The 12,657-nt window shown below is 40.5% G+C and overlaps 1 protein-coding gene across 7 annotated transcripts in view; it reads right to left on the bottom strand.

Annotated features, from left to right (window-relative positions):
* Window positions 1-12,657, bottom strand: part of LOC126412822 (carboxypeptidase N subunit 2-like) — a 185,146-nt gene that overhangs the window by 131,487 nt on the left and 41,002 nt on the right. The window lies entirely within an intron of this gene.

The following is a 12,657-nucleotide window of genomic DNA, read 5'->3' on the forward strand; positions in this document are numbered from 1 at the left end:
ATAGCTACAAATCTGAGTTTACACCTTAATGTCTGCAAGACTTGCACCAATTTCTCCAGCTTCAGCAGTAGGTAATAAATATTCTTTTCTATAATACTATGAAAAGGACAGATTGCTACTCACCATACAGAGAAAATGTTGACTCACAGACAGACACAACAGAAATACTGCTATATGTTTAAGGTTTCGGCTAAAAGGCCTTCTTCTAAAGTAGAAAACACAAACACATTTACACAAGCATGATTCTCACACACATGAACACCAATGACCAAGAGTGGTCACAAGTGTGTCAGATGCACTTGCGTGAAGGTGTTTGTGTTTTCTACGTTAGAAGAAGGCCTTTGGCCAAAAGCTTCAATGTATAGCACTCATTTTGTTGTGCCTGTCTGTGACTCAACACACTCTTCATATAGTGAGTAGCAATCTATCCCTTTAATAAAATTATCATTATTGCATCCAGGATTTTCCATTATTTAATATGTCTTTTCTTTCGGGCATAATGTTAATACTTTCAGCTCATGATGAACTTCAAACTCACTGTAGTCATATAATCTGCTACTATGTTTGGCCTGATTCCCATTACATAAAGGAGACAAAGAAAAGCTATTTACTGGAATAAAATCAAACAATGGAAATTCAGGGTCCAATAACAACACACGCACAGGCACTATCCCCCAGGCCTAATCCACAAACAGATCTCCAGTGCCATTTCCTCTCACATCCGCAATCCTCCCACCACCCCAAAAAACCAGCCACAAAGGCGTGTCCCCTTCATCACCCAGTATCACCACGTCTTTCGCAAGGGCTTTGATTACCTACCATTGTGCCCTGAAAACAGGGATGTCATATCCAGTATACTTCTCACACCTCCTAAAGTTGTGTTCCATCACCCACACAACCTCCACAACTTCTTAGTCCATCCCTATGTCACTCCCATGCCCAACCCCTTGCCACAAGGATCGTATCTCTGTGGAATACCCAGGTGTAAAACCTGCCCAATCCACCCACCCTGCACTTCCTATTCCAGTCCTGTCACAGGTTTATCCTACCCCATCATGGGCCAGGCCACCTGTGAAAGCTGCCATGTCACTTACCAACTCTGCCGTAATCGTTGCACAGCTTTTTATTTTGGTATGGTTACCGAACAGCTGTCTACCAAGATGAAAGGCCATCACCAAACTGTGACCAAGACCAAAGTAGACCATCCTGTGGCACAACATGCCTCTGAACATAACACACTTGATTTCAATGGCTGCTTCACTAACCAAGCCATCTGGATCCTTCCCTCCACCGCCAGTTTTTCTGAACTGTGCAGATTCTTACAACACATTCTCCACTCCTGTAATTATCCTGGCTTCAACTTACAGTAACATATTGTCCCCACACCCTCCACCCAACAGTTTCTACCGCCTTTGTCCTATCATCTCCTCCCACCCTGTTTATATGCAGCCCTCTGCCAATGCATCCACTCATCTTTCCTTGCTACTCTTTCTGTTTTGTTCTTTTTTCCCCACCTCCCTGGCCCACAACCTTACAACCTCCTGACACTGCACCTGTTGGCTGTCTTGTCCCTGCACACTCCACCAGAAGTGTTCATCTCTCTCCCCACCAGTGCACTGCTATCCCTTCCCCTTCCCCACCCCCTCCAGATTTCTGCTTGCATCCCACATAATGTTGAATTCTGACCCGAGATGTTGGAGTTGGCAGTCGTGTGTGTGTGTGTGTGTGTGTGTGTGTGTGTGTGTGTGTGTCTACACGCACACTTGTCTCTTTTTACTGATGAGGGCTGTGGCTGAAAGCTATATGTGAGTGTTTGTTAACTGTGTCTGTCTGCAGCTTGATGTGTCTACTTTACAGTAAGTAGCAATCCATCTTTTCATACTTTATTGACTTCCTGCCTGGAGTTTCCATTGTTTGATTTAAAATTTAGAATGAAAGACATTAGTCATTGTCCTTACCCACCCATCCCCTTCCCTGTTCCCATTCCATCACTACACAGCCCTCATTCCATGATCACACCAGTCTTTTTACTTATCTCCTTTTCTGCTACACCCCCACCCAGTCACCTCTCCCATCATGCACTGGTGCTGCTGCTCGCAGTGGGGCCTCAGTTGCCTGAGACAGCAGTCATGGTCATGTATGTGTGTGCGAGTTGTGTTTGCATGAGTGTGTATGTGTGCCTGTTGTCTACTTTTGACAAAGGCCTTACTGACTGACAGCTTTATTTGTGACAGGCTTTTTGTTGTGTCTATCTGTAACTCAGTATCTCCAGTATATGGTGAGTAGCAACTTTCCTTTTCATAATATTGCTACATTCCATCCTGGCTTTTACATTGTTTGAATGAAAGGATATAAATGAAATGTTTCACTGATGCATTGTATCCTCAATGAAAGCAAGGAAGAAATGCAGGACATATTGAATGGCATGAACAGTTTAATGAGCACACACTCTGGATTGAGAGCAAACCAAAGAAAGACACAAGTAACGAGAAGCTGTAGAAACATGAACATCAAAATTGGGGGCCACGAAGTAGACAAAGCAAAAGAATTCTGCTACCTTGGCAGCAAAATGACATCTAACAGATAAAGCAAGGAGTACATAAAAAGAAGACTATGCAGGCAAAGACAACACTGCTACCCAAAAGAAGTCTGGTAGAATCAAATATCAATCTTAATTTGAGGACGAAATTTCTGAGAATGCACATTTGGAGCACAGAATTGTATGGTAGTGAAATATGGTCAATGGTAAAAATGAAAAAGAAGAGAGCTGAATCATTTGACATGTGATGCTATTGAAAGGTGTTGAAAATCATATGGCCTGATAAGATAAGAAATGATGAGGTTCTCTGCAGAATCAGTGAGGAAAGGAACATGTGGAAGACATTGACAGAAAGAACAGTGAGGAATGATAAGACATGTGTTGTTACATCAAGGAATAACTTGCATGGTACTAGAGGGAACTGCAGACTGTAAAAACTGTTGAGAAAGACAGGGATTGGAATATATCCAACAAATAATTGAGGTCATTCAGAGCAAGTCCTATTGTGAGATGAAGAGGTTGGCAGAGGAGAGGAATTCAGAGAAGGCTGCATCAAACCACCCAGAAGACTGATGTCCCCAAAAAAATCTGCCAGTAAGTGTACTGTCCGAAAAAGGCATCTGGATGCTTGCCAGTGGGTCTCAACTGATACGTAGAGAAAGTTCTGATGGAGGCTATGTGGTGGACTGGGTGCAGCTGGCTGCAAATGACTCATATCAGCTTGTATGAAGTCTGCCACCTGGGTTCAGAGGCAATCTTCAGTTACTACAGGTGGCTTGTAGCTTTGGTGAAGACAGCTAGCCTCATATGGAGGCTGAAAGCCATGGTAGTGTTTTGCATATTTCATGCTGATCATGGTCCACTTGTTTGGAGACAAGTGGAAGGCATAAACCAGAGGTCCAAACAATTATTTGATGATCTCAGGTGCCGATCTTTTGACCTTTACTATTGGGTGTGGAACTGTAGGGCCCCTCTTAATAGGTTGGGCATGCCCTACATACAGTAAGTGGTTACTAGGGTAGAAAAGTATGTGTGGCACACACATGTGGGTTTTTCAAGATGGAGAAGTATTTTCACAGTTATTAGAGAACGAGCACAAGCTCAGATTACAAAAAGATGGGGAAGGGAATCAGCCACACCCTTTTCAAAGCAACCATCCTGGCATTTGCCTGGAGCAGTTTAGAGAAATCACAGAAAACCTAGGTCTAGATTGCTAGACAGGGAGTTTAACTGCTTTCCTCCCCACTGTGAGTCAAGTGTAATAACCACTGTTCACATCTTGCCTGGTTGGAGATTTCTGACTCAGATAACTTGTGACAGGGAATCAGCGATAACAAGGCCATTATAGTACAACTGATTAATGGAGTAAATAGGAATGTAGAATGGTAGGAAGTTATTTCTGCTTTGTAAGTGTGACAAGAACAGATTTCAAATCAGCTGAGTAGTCCAAATGAAACATTCATACACGAGGCTGAAAATGCTTTGTATAAAAGGACAAAGTACAATATTCATCAGACAGACATTTGCTAAAAGAAGTTATGAGGTATGAAAAATACCACCCATTGTTCAACAGCTGTGTTAGATCACTCCCCCAGAACCAAAGCCTCCTAGACAAATAGAAACTGAAAACAATCAAAATTAGCAAAGAGAGAACTAAGGATGAAGCATCCCATGAATTTGAAAGTAAAATTCTCTCTTCCAATCTGACAGTAAATCCTAAGAAGTTCAATTATTATGTTAAATCAGTGAATGGATCAAAGCCATCTCTCTAGACATTCAGTAACCATAATGGTATCAAATCAGAGGATGACAGAGAGAAGGCCAAAACATTAAATTACTTTTTCAAAAATTGTCTCATTGAGGAAGACCATACTGTGGGTTCTCCAATTGCAACAAAACACCAGAATGACAGACTGCAAAATAAGTAACTGCAAGATAGAAAATCAACTATAATTGCTCAAATGAGGAAAGGTAAGTGTGCCGGATGGTACACTTGTATAATGCAAAAGAATTGTTCCTCTTCTTGCAGCAGTCTACCATAGGTTGCAGGAGAAGTGATGTGTGTTCATAGTGACTGGAAATATGTGTAAGTCATTTCCATTTTTAAGAAGTATCATTCAACAGATGCACATAACTATAGACCCATACACCCGATGTCTGTCTGTTGTTACATTTTAAACACATTTGATGCCATTGTTTTATGACCTTTCTGTGCACCAACATCACCTGGCTGCACTGGAAATGCTGACATGGATAAAACTGCTAAATTCTGATATTTCAGTGATTAAAATGCTGCTGTCGAAGTGATAGATCTTTAGTTTTAGTACATCTGTGGTTGTAGACATGTTAGCATATATGTGTTTACATTAATCAGGTGTCAAATAGTGACAGCAGTTAGAGTTGTAAGGGCAACAAAGTTAAGTACTTACTGTAGTATTGTCATAAATAACAGACTGTATTATATGAAGTGATACAGAAATTCAATCCACAAATATGGAACAAGGATACCTATCAAAATCCATATCATGTACATTATTAGTGACGAATGAATAAATTAATATTATTTATTTACATAGAACAGCTGCAATATTTTTACCACTTTAGAGGATGAAAATAACAAATTGTGTTACTATGTTTTACTAAAAGCTTTGTTCACTTTATACTTGTGTACTGAACACAACTTAATCTGATGTCAGTCTCTGCTCTACTAGTAGTTCATTCACATACACAAAACATCATATTTTACAGTAAATATCTAGCAACATAATATTCAGCTCTACAGTAGCATTAGTAAACAATATACACAGGTTCCTTCTATAGATTATGTACTGGCCTCATATGTCAACTGCTTTCATTAAATAAAACTGTGAAAAGACACATAATTGCAATTTTTTATTTAGCATCATAAGTGTGAAAGCTGCCACAGAGTAGTGAGGAACGGTCACAGTGTGAAAACTGTGTACACTTTTCTCATATTTGCTGCTGTGGAATCACCAGCTTGTATGAATATGTGGCCAGCCATTGGCACTGAATTCATCATCATAAGTCATTGCACTCATTGCTGAGTATCATGACCCCATGAACCAAGCATCTCCATCCCAGATGGTTACCAGCTTCTCTTGGTGCCTGCTGAAGAGGTACACTGGAGATCTTCTTGATTTGATCTATCCATCTGCTTGCTGCTCTTCCTCTTGATCTCGTGCCCTTGATCTTTCCCTGCCAGATTATTTTCTCTAGATTTTCTCCATCTCTTCTGACAATATGGCCAAAGAACTGGAGAATTCTTTTTGGTGACTCAAGATGAAAGGCATCTGGAGATATCGAGTTGTTCAATAATGGACTGATTTGTTCTTCTGTCAGTCCATTTCATGCAAAGCATCCTACACCAGCACCGAAGCTCAAACACATCAATGCACTGTTTGTCTCTGGCCTTGAGTGCCCATGTTTTGCAACCATAAAAGAAGACAGAAAACACTAGCCCACTACTTGATGCTGAATTAGTTGTACCTATTGTTCCATGAATACAGATAAAGAGCAGCTGATCTTGAAATTCAATGTTGATTTGGCCACAGCACAGGCAGAATTAAAACAACTGAGAGCTGCAAATGGCATAAGTGAAATTAGGAACAAGGTAGGTGACTGGACTGTATTCAAACCAGTCAGATCGGGCAAAAGATACTCCTAAATGTGTAGTTCAAGAACACACTGACAACACAGAGAGAAAAATGCAAGTTAAGGTTATTAGCCAGATGGTTAAAAAATCAAGAAGATCCTTCTGTTAGGAAGTCATTCTGATAGGGAAATGTCTGAATTAGAACTGAACTCTATGGGTAGTGATTATCAGATAACTAGTGTTTTTAAGTCATGTGGATGACTCAGCAATGTTACCTATGATTTTCAAACAATGGAAAATCCAGGATGAAATGTAACAATATTAGAGAAGGAAAGTTGCTACTTACCACATAGCGGAGATTCTGAGTTGCGATAGGCACAACAAAAAGATTCACACAATTATAGCTTTCGGTCATTAAGGCCTTTGTCAGCAATACACACACACACACACACACACACACACACACACACACACTCTCTCTCTCTCTCTCTCTCTCTCTCTCTCTCTCTCTCTCTCAGGCAAACGCAACTTGCACACACATCTGATGTCTCAGACAACTGAAACCACACACAGTTTTTAGCTGACAGCTAAGAGTGTAACAGCCTTTTTGTTGTGCCTGTCAGCAACTCAACGTATCACCTTTACAGCAAATAGCAAACTATCCTTTTTGTGATACTTTTGATATTCCAACCTGGAGTTTCCACTGTATGAAAACACACACACTTCCACATAAGCACAGCTCACACACACATGACCAGGTGTTTGAGCTCTAGAGCCCTGAGGCAGTGGCCGTATGTGTGTGAGTTGTGCTTTTGTGAATGTGAGTATGTTTGCTATTGCAGAAGAAGTATTTTGTCCAAAAGCTTTAATATTTTAACAGTCTGTCCCATTGTGACTGTCTGTGATCCAGCACCCGTGTATAGTGGGTAGCAATCTATCCTTTCCACAATGTTTTCAAAGAATAAAAATCATAATACATATGAACATTATGGACATTCCCACTGAAATATGAGCAGCTCATTTTATAAGAAAAAATATCTTCTTCTATCAATATGGAACACTGAAAACCCTGAATGCATTCCTGCAGATGTGTTGTGGGTAATGCTGCTTTCAAACAACAATATAACAAACTGCATTATGTCTAGTCCCTAATGCTAATAGTTGAACAGTGTTTTATTTGTTTGATGGTAAAGCAAATATAACATTGGACAGTACTAACAAAATGGAGGACAAAATGGTCCACTGATAAGAAAAAGTTATGTTCTCACATAGTATCATGCCGAGTGCTGTCATATTAAAGGCAGGCCAAAATTCCCATATTAACTCCCTCCTGTATTGTGACATCTCCTGTCTTGAAGCAAGGGACTGTTGAAGAACTCCAAAACTGGCTACTCTTTGCCAACACCTGCTTTTTGGGTAGGTGACTGCAAGATGACCTCAGATGGCAGTATATCTCCATCACTCCAGGAGGTCCATGAATCTGCCCTTCTCCGTCTTGTGCAATAACCCTGAACACCCAATTTTGGAGAGGGGAGGGCATGTCCACTCTCAACCAGGTGGGCAGCAATGTTGAATTTCTCAACTACATCCTCCTTGTCCAAAGCTACATGATCACCAAACCTTATCTGAAGTCTTCTACCTGTATGTACCAAGCAGCAGCCATCACAGTCTGGACATTTTATCCTATACACACCTGATCTGTGGTAAGAAAAGAAAACCTTTATGTTTTGTTTTTTGTAAACTGATCCTGTCTTTGTACTAAACGTGCTATAGTATCCTCCTGGAGAGATGGAGATATACTGACATCTGAGGTCATCTGGCATTCACCTGCTCAATGTGCAGGTGTTGGTGAAGAGCAGACAGTTTGGGAGCTCTTAAACAGCCTCCTGCTTCAAGACAGGAGATGTCACAATCCAGGAGGGAATTAATATGGAAATTTTGGCCTGCCTTTAATACAACAACACTAGGCATTATAGCACATGAGAACATTACTTCGTTTTATCAGTGGATCATTTTGTCTTCCATTTTGTTAGTACTGTCCGATGTTATATTTGCTTTACCATCAAAAAAATAAAACTCTGTTCAACCATTAGCCTCAGTGGCTAGATATAAGGCAATTTGTTGTATCATACTTTGTAAGCAGTGTACCACGAATTGAGCTACACCATATGTTATGTGGGAAATTCATGTGAGTAGAGGATGTTTGTATGTTTTTGTTAAAATACCTGGTTAAATTACCCTTGTTGATCTTCAGTATTTTACTATGATGTTAACAGAAAAGCATCACCTATCCCTTCCATGGCAGGGCTACCTGTGAAACCAGTCATGTGTGATCTACAAGCTACACTGCAACTTCTGTGCTGCATTCTATGCAGGCATGACAACCAACAAGCCGTCTGCCCGCATGACCGTCCACCAACAAACTGTGACCAAGAAACAGCTGGACCATCCAGTTGCTGAGCATGCTGCCCAACACAACATTCTTGATTTTAATGACTGAGTCACAGCCTGTGCCATCTGGATACTTCCTAGCAACACCAGCTTTTCTGAATTGTGCATGTGGGAACTCTCCCTGCAATATATCCAACATTCCCATAACCCCCCTGGTGTTAACATTGGTTAGTCATTGTCCTTCACTCACCTATCCGCTTTCCTCCAGCACTACACAGCACTCTACTCCATCAATACACCCACAGACATTCTCACCTTCTCCGTCTGTTGCCCCCCCCCCCCCCCCCCCCCAACCACCACCACACCACCACTTCCCCAGCCCCTCCTGACCAACCTGACCATCATCCAACCCAGCTGCTCTACCCTCTCTCCAGCTCATCCTTGTATGCTTCCACAAGCAGCACCTTAATATCCCTCACTCCTACCCTGCTATCCCACCCCCTCCCTGCCCCATCCTCCTCCTTACCATAGTCAACCAAATTGTTGCTCACAGTCTCGCCTTGGCAGCCAGAGACAGAGGTCAAAATGGGGAGTCTTTCAGGAAAACCTGGCAGTGGATGAAATGATTGAGAGATACTATGGATATCACCCTATAAAGCAATTTGTCAGACTGAAGCCCATATGCTTTGGATATAAATTTTGGGCTTTATGTAGTATTGATGGTTACTGTTACAATTTCTTATTGGATTATGAGAAGGACCAGGATGATGACAATGCAAACATTCCACTGGGTTCCAAAGTAGTTTTGAAAATGCTCATTATTGATTAACTGAACAGTTACAAAAATTTTTTGACACTACTTTACTAGTCATAACCTATTCATTCATCTGAAGGAACTGGGATTCCATGCAAGTGGAACTGTAAGAGAAAGCAGAAGAAGGAAGTGCCCCCTGCCATCAGATAGTGTTATGAAAAAGAAGGAAAAGGGATATTTTGAGCTCAAATTTTATAAAAAGAAGGAAGTTTCGATCAGCAAATGGAATAACAACAAGTGTGTCACATTACCAACTAATTTCGACACTGTGTTTCCTACCGTAAAAGTCCAACATTGGAATTCATCCGAAAAAGAAAATGTCAGTGTTCAACCACATGCATTGAATATATACAAGAATTTCATTCGGGGGGGGGGGGGGGGGGGGGGGGGTCGATCTTCACACTTGACTAATAGAGAAACATATAACATATATTGTAGTGTGTGGTAAAAAGTCGTTCTGATGCCTTTTTACAAGAGTGGTAAATATGACTGTCATGAATGCATTCTTGGCTTTCAAGAGATGCCATGAAGGAACTTTCAGTGAAAGAACACAGATTATGAAAACATACTTGAAGAAAGGTCTCAAAATGAGGTAGCTAAGGGAAGACCAACAAAACTCATTTCACCTTTCAGGAGTACAGGAGTAATATACCAGGTATGGGTATGATCAGAAACTGCACACCATCCAGGAGCATAAAAAGCAAAGACAGTGCCAGTATGAGAACTGCAAATGATAGCTGAAAACATATTGTGTAAAGTGTAATGTTACCGTCAGTATGGAATGCTTTTCCAAGTATCATATCAGGTCTTAACGTAATTTCAGTTTTGGAGAATTTTTAAGTTAAAAGATTTGTAAATGTTACTTATTGTAAAATACGTAATTGTTTTTAAATGTTATTTTAAGTTTATTACTAGCAATTTCTTTATCCCTTATCATTTTCCCTAGTAAGCAGTGTAATAACAAAACAATAGCCAAGTGCCAAGCGTCCACAAATAAGGACGGCCAAAAATTTTACATTTTGGCAACAAGTGAACAAAAATTTCTTCATAGTTCCATAAATTGGGTTGCCAAGACACCGTTTTCCAGAACTACAGAATATATATTTACTAAAAATAAATAGGGTGCTAATGGGTTAGCAGGCCTACAACCACCTAAAATACTGAACTTCCAAAAATAGATTATAGAAATCCCGTATTTTATGACTGAAAAAGGATTTGATTTTCTACTTCCAAAATACTTGTGTCTGATGGGATTCAAGATCATTCACTAACAGCATTTTCACCTCTTCTTTGGTTCTGGAGTATCTGGCTCGTAAGGTTCTTCCTCAGGATTCTTACTGTCACTGACTTGAGGATCTGGTTCCATTTCTGGTTCTACTTCAGGATACAGAATGTCTTTGTATTCATCTTTGAAATAGAACCTGATGTTCATAATAAGTTAATTTTTTATTGGAATTATTGCACCAGGAAACCCAACTGGTCCATTTCTTTTGGAAAAGATGCACTGGACAAACTCATTTCCATCAATGCCCATTTTGCAATGTACCCTAGCTTTATAGCTAGTGATGAACTCAAAGTGGATATATTTCATTATGTGAGGTACTGTGTTTGCATTACTGGTCTTCAAGACATTTAGTCATTCCTATGCATTCACAGCAACTTCACCTTTTTCATTTCTAGCAGCAAAAGCGGAGTTAACATGTGTTTTATGTATGGGTTTTTGTTGTTATAGTAACATCAGCTGTCAGCCAGCATTTAGGGTTCTTCCAACTGCAAATTGGTAACTTCTGCAGGCATTTATAGCTCTCTTACAAAAAAAGACCACTTGTCTTGTTTGGCATTATGGTATTCATGAAACTTTCTTCTTTTATACAAAGCTACTATGAGCTTCTTAAAATGCCTATAAGATTTAGGAGATACTATTTTGTTAATCACAGCATACACAGCTGTGAGATTTCTCATGACAACAAGAGATCCTTTTTCAGAAGACTGATATCAGCTGCTTTTAATGATATTAGTGACACCTGTTTGATTCAAACAACTTTCAAATTGGTATGAACATGTACAGAATGAAATAAATTACTACAATATACTTGTACAAAAAAATTAAAATAGATATTTTACACATTACTGAACATTTTTGATTGTACTGAAAATTCTACTTTTCCAACAAGAGGTCCCTTTTCACTTTCCATCTTAGATAGTGCTTCTTCCTACATATATCTTGTGAAAAGACCATGAAGGTATAATTTCTGAGCTCACAAAGAGGCTTACAGTTATTCTTCCCACATACCATTTGTGATCAGTGTTGTGTCAGTAGCTGGGCCGACACCGTGAAGTTGAGATGGCTGAAAAGGCAAGCTAGACTAACGCAGACGGGCGTGAAGTACTGGAACAGGATACGTAATTAATGTTAGGAAGAAAAGTACGGAGCAGGTTTAATACTTAACTTTACTCATTCCTTGTGGTACATCGATCTTGACGATACACAGAAGACTTTAAGTACAATCACTGTATGGCTAATGGCGCCGTGCTAGTTCGTAGCCATTAACTTAGCTGATGGCTATTCTGTCTCTCGGCTAATGAGAGAGAAAGGCTTCGTAATCTGGTCGGTAGCTAGGTTCTCGTACAACTGGGGCGAGTGCTCTCTCGTATCACGAGACCTGCCTTGGTGGTGGCGCTAGGTCTGCGATTACACAGTGGCGACACGCGGGTCCGACATGTACTAAATGGACCGCGGCCGATTTAAGCTACCACCTAGCAAGTGTGGTGTCTGGCGGTGACACCACAATCAGAACAGAAAAAAGGGGGACATGACATAGGTACACAAAGCACGCTATACGATGGCTTGTGGAGTAGGGACGTAGGTGTAGACATTGGTTCTTCGTTTGAGTTCTGGTCCAGTACTTATTTATAATCTGTCAGGAAGTTTCAGACATACTGCAGACTGAAAGATTCATTCTGTAGACAGTAACCAAAGCTGTGGCTAGCCCATTCCTCTGCAGTACTCTTTCTTCCTGGAGTGCTAGTCCAGAAGGACAACTACCGAGAAGTTTGGAGGATAGGAGACAGGTACTGTGGAAGTTAAGCTGTGAGGTACAGTTTTGAGTCATGCTTGGATAGCTCAGCCTGTAAGATTATTGCCCTCAAAAGGCAATGTTTTGGACTGAAGTCCCAGTATAGCACACAGTTTTCATCTGCCATGAATTTTGAGGAATGGTGTTAGTAACATCTTCTACAAAGCACTAAATCAAACTGATAATGAGGTGGTCATAATTGGTCAACATGGGGAAAGACATA

This window comes from Schistocerca serialis, chromosome 7 (assembly GCF_023864345.2).
Source record: "Schistocerca serialis cubense isolate TAMUIC-IGC-003099 chromosome 7, iqSchSeri2.2, whole genome shotgun sequence".
Classification (NCBI taxonomy): Eukaryota; Metazoa; Arthropoda; class Insecta; order Orthoptera; family Acrididae; genus Schistocerca; species Schistocerca serialis.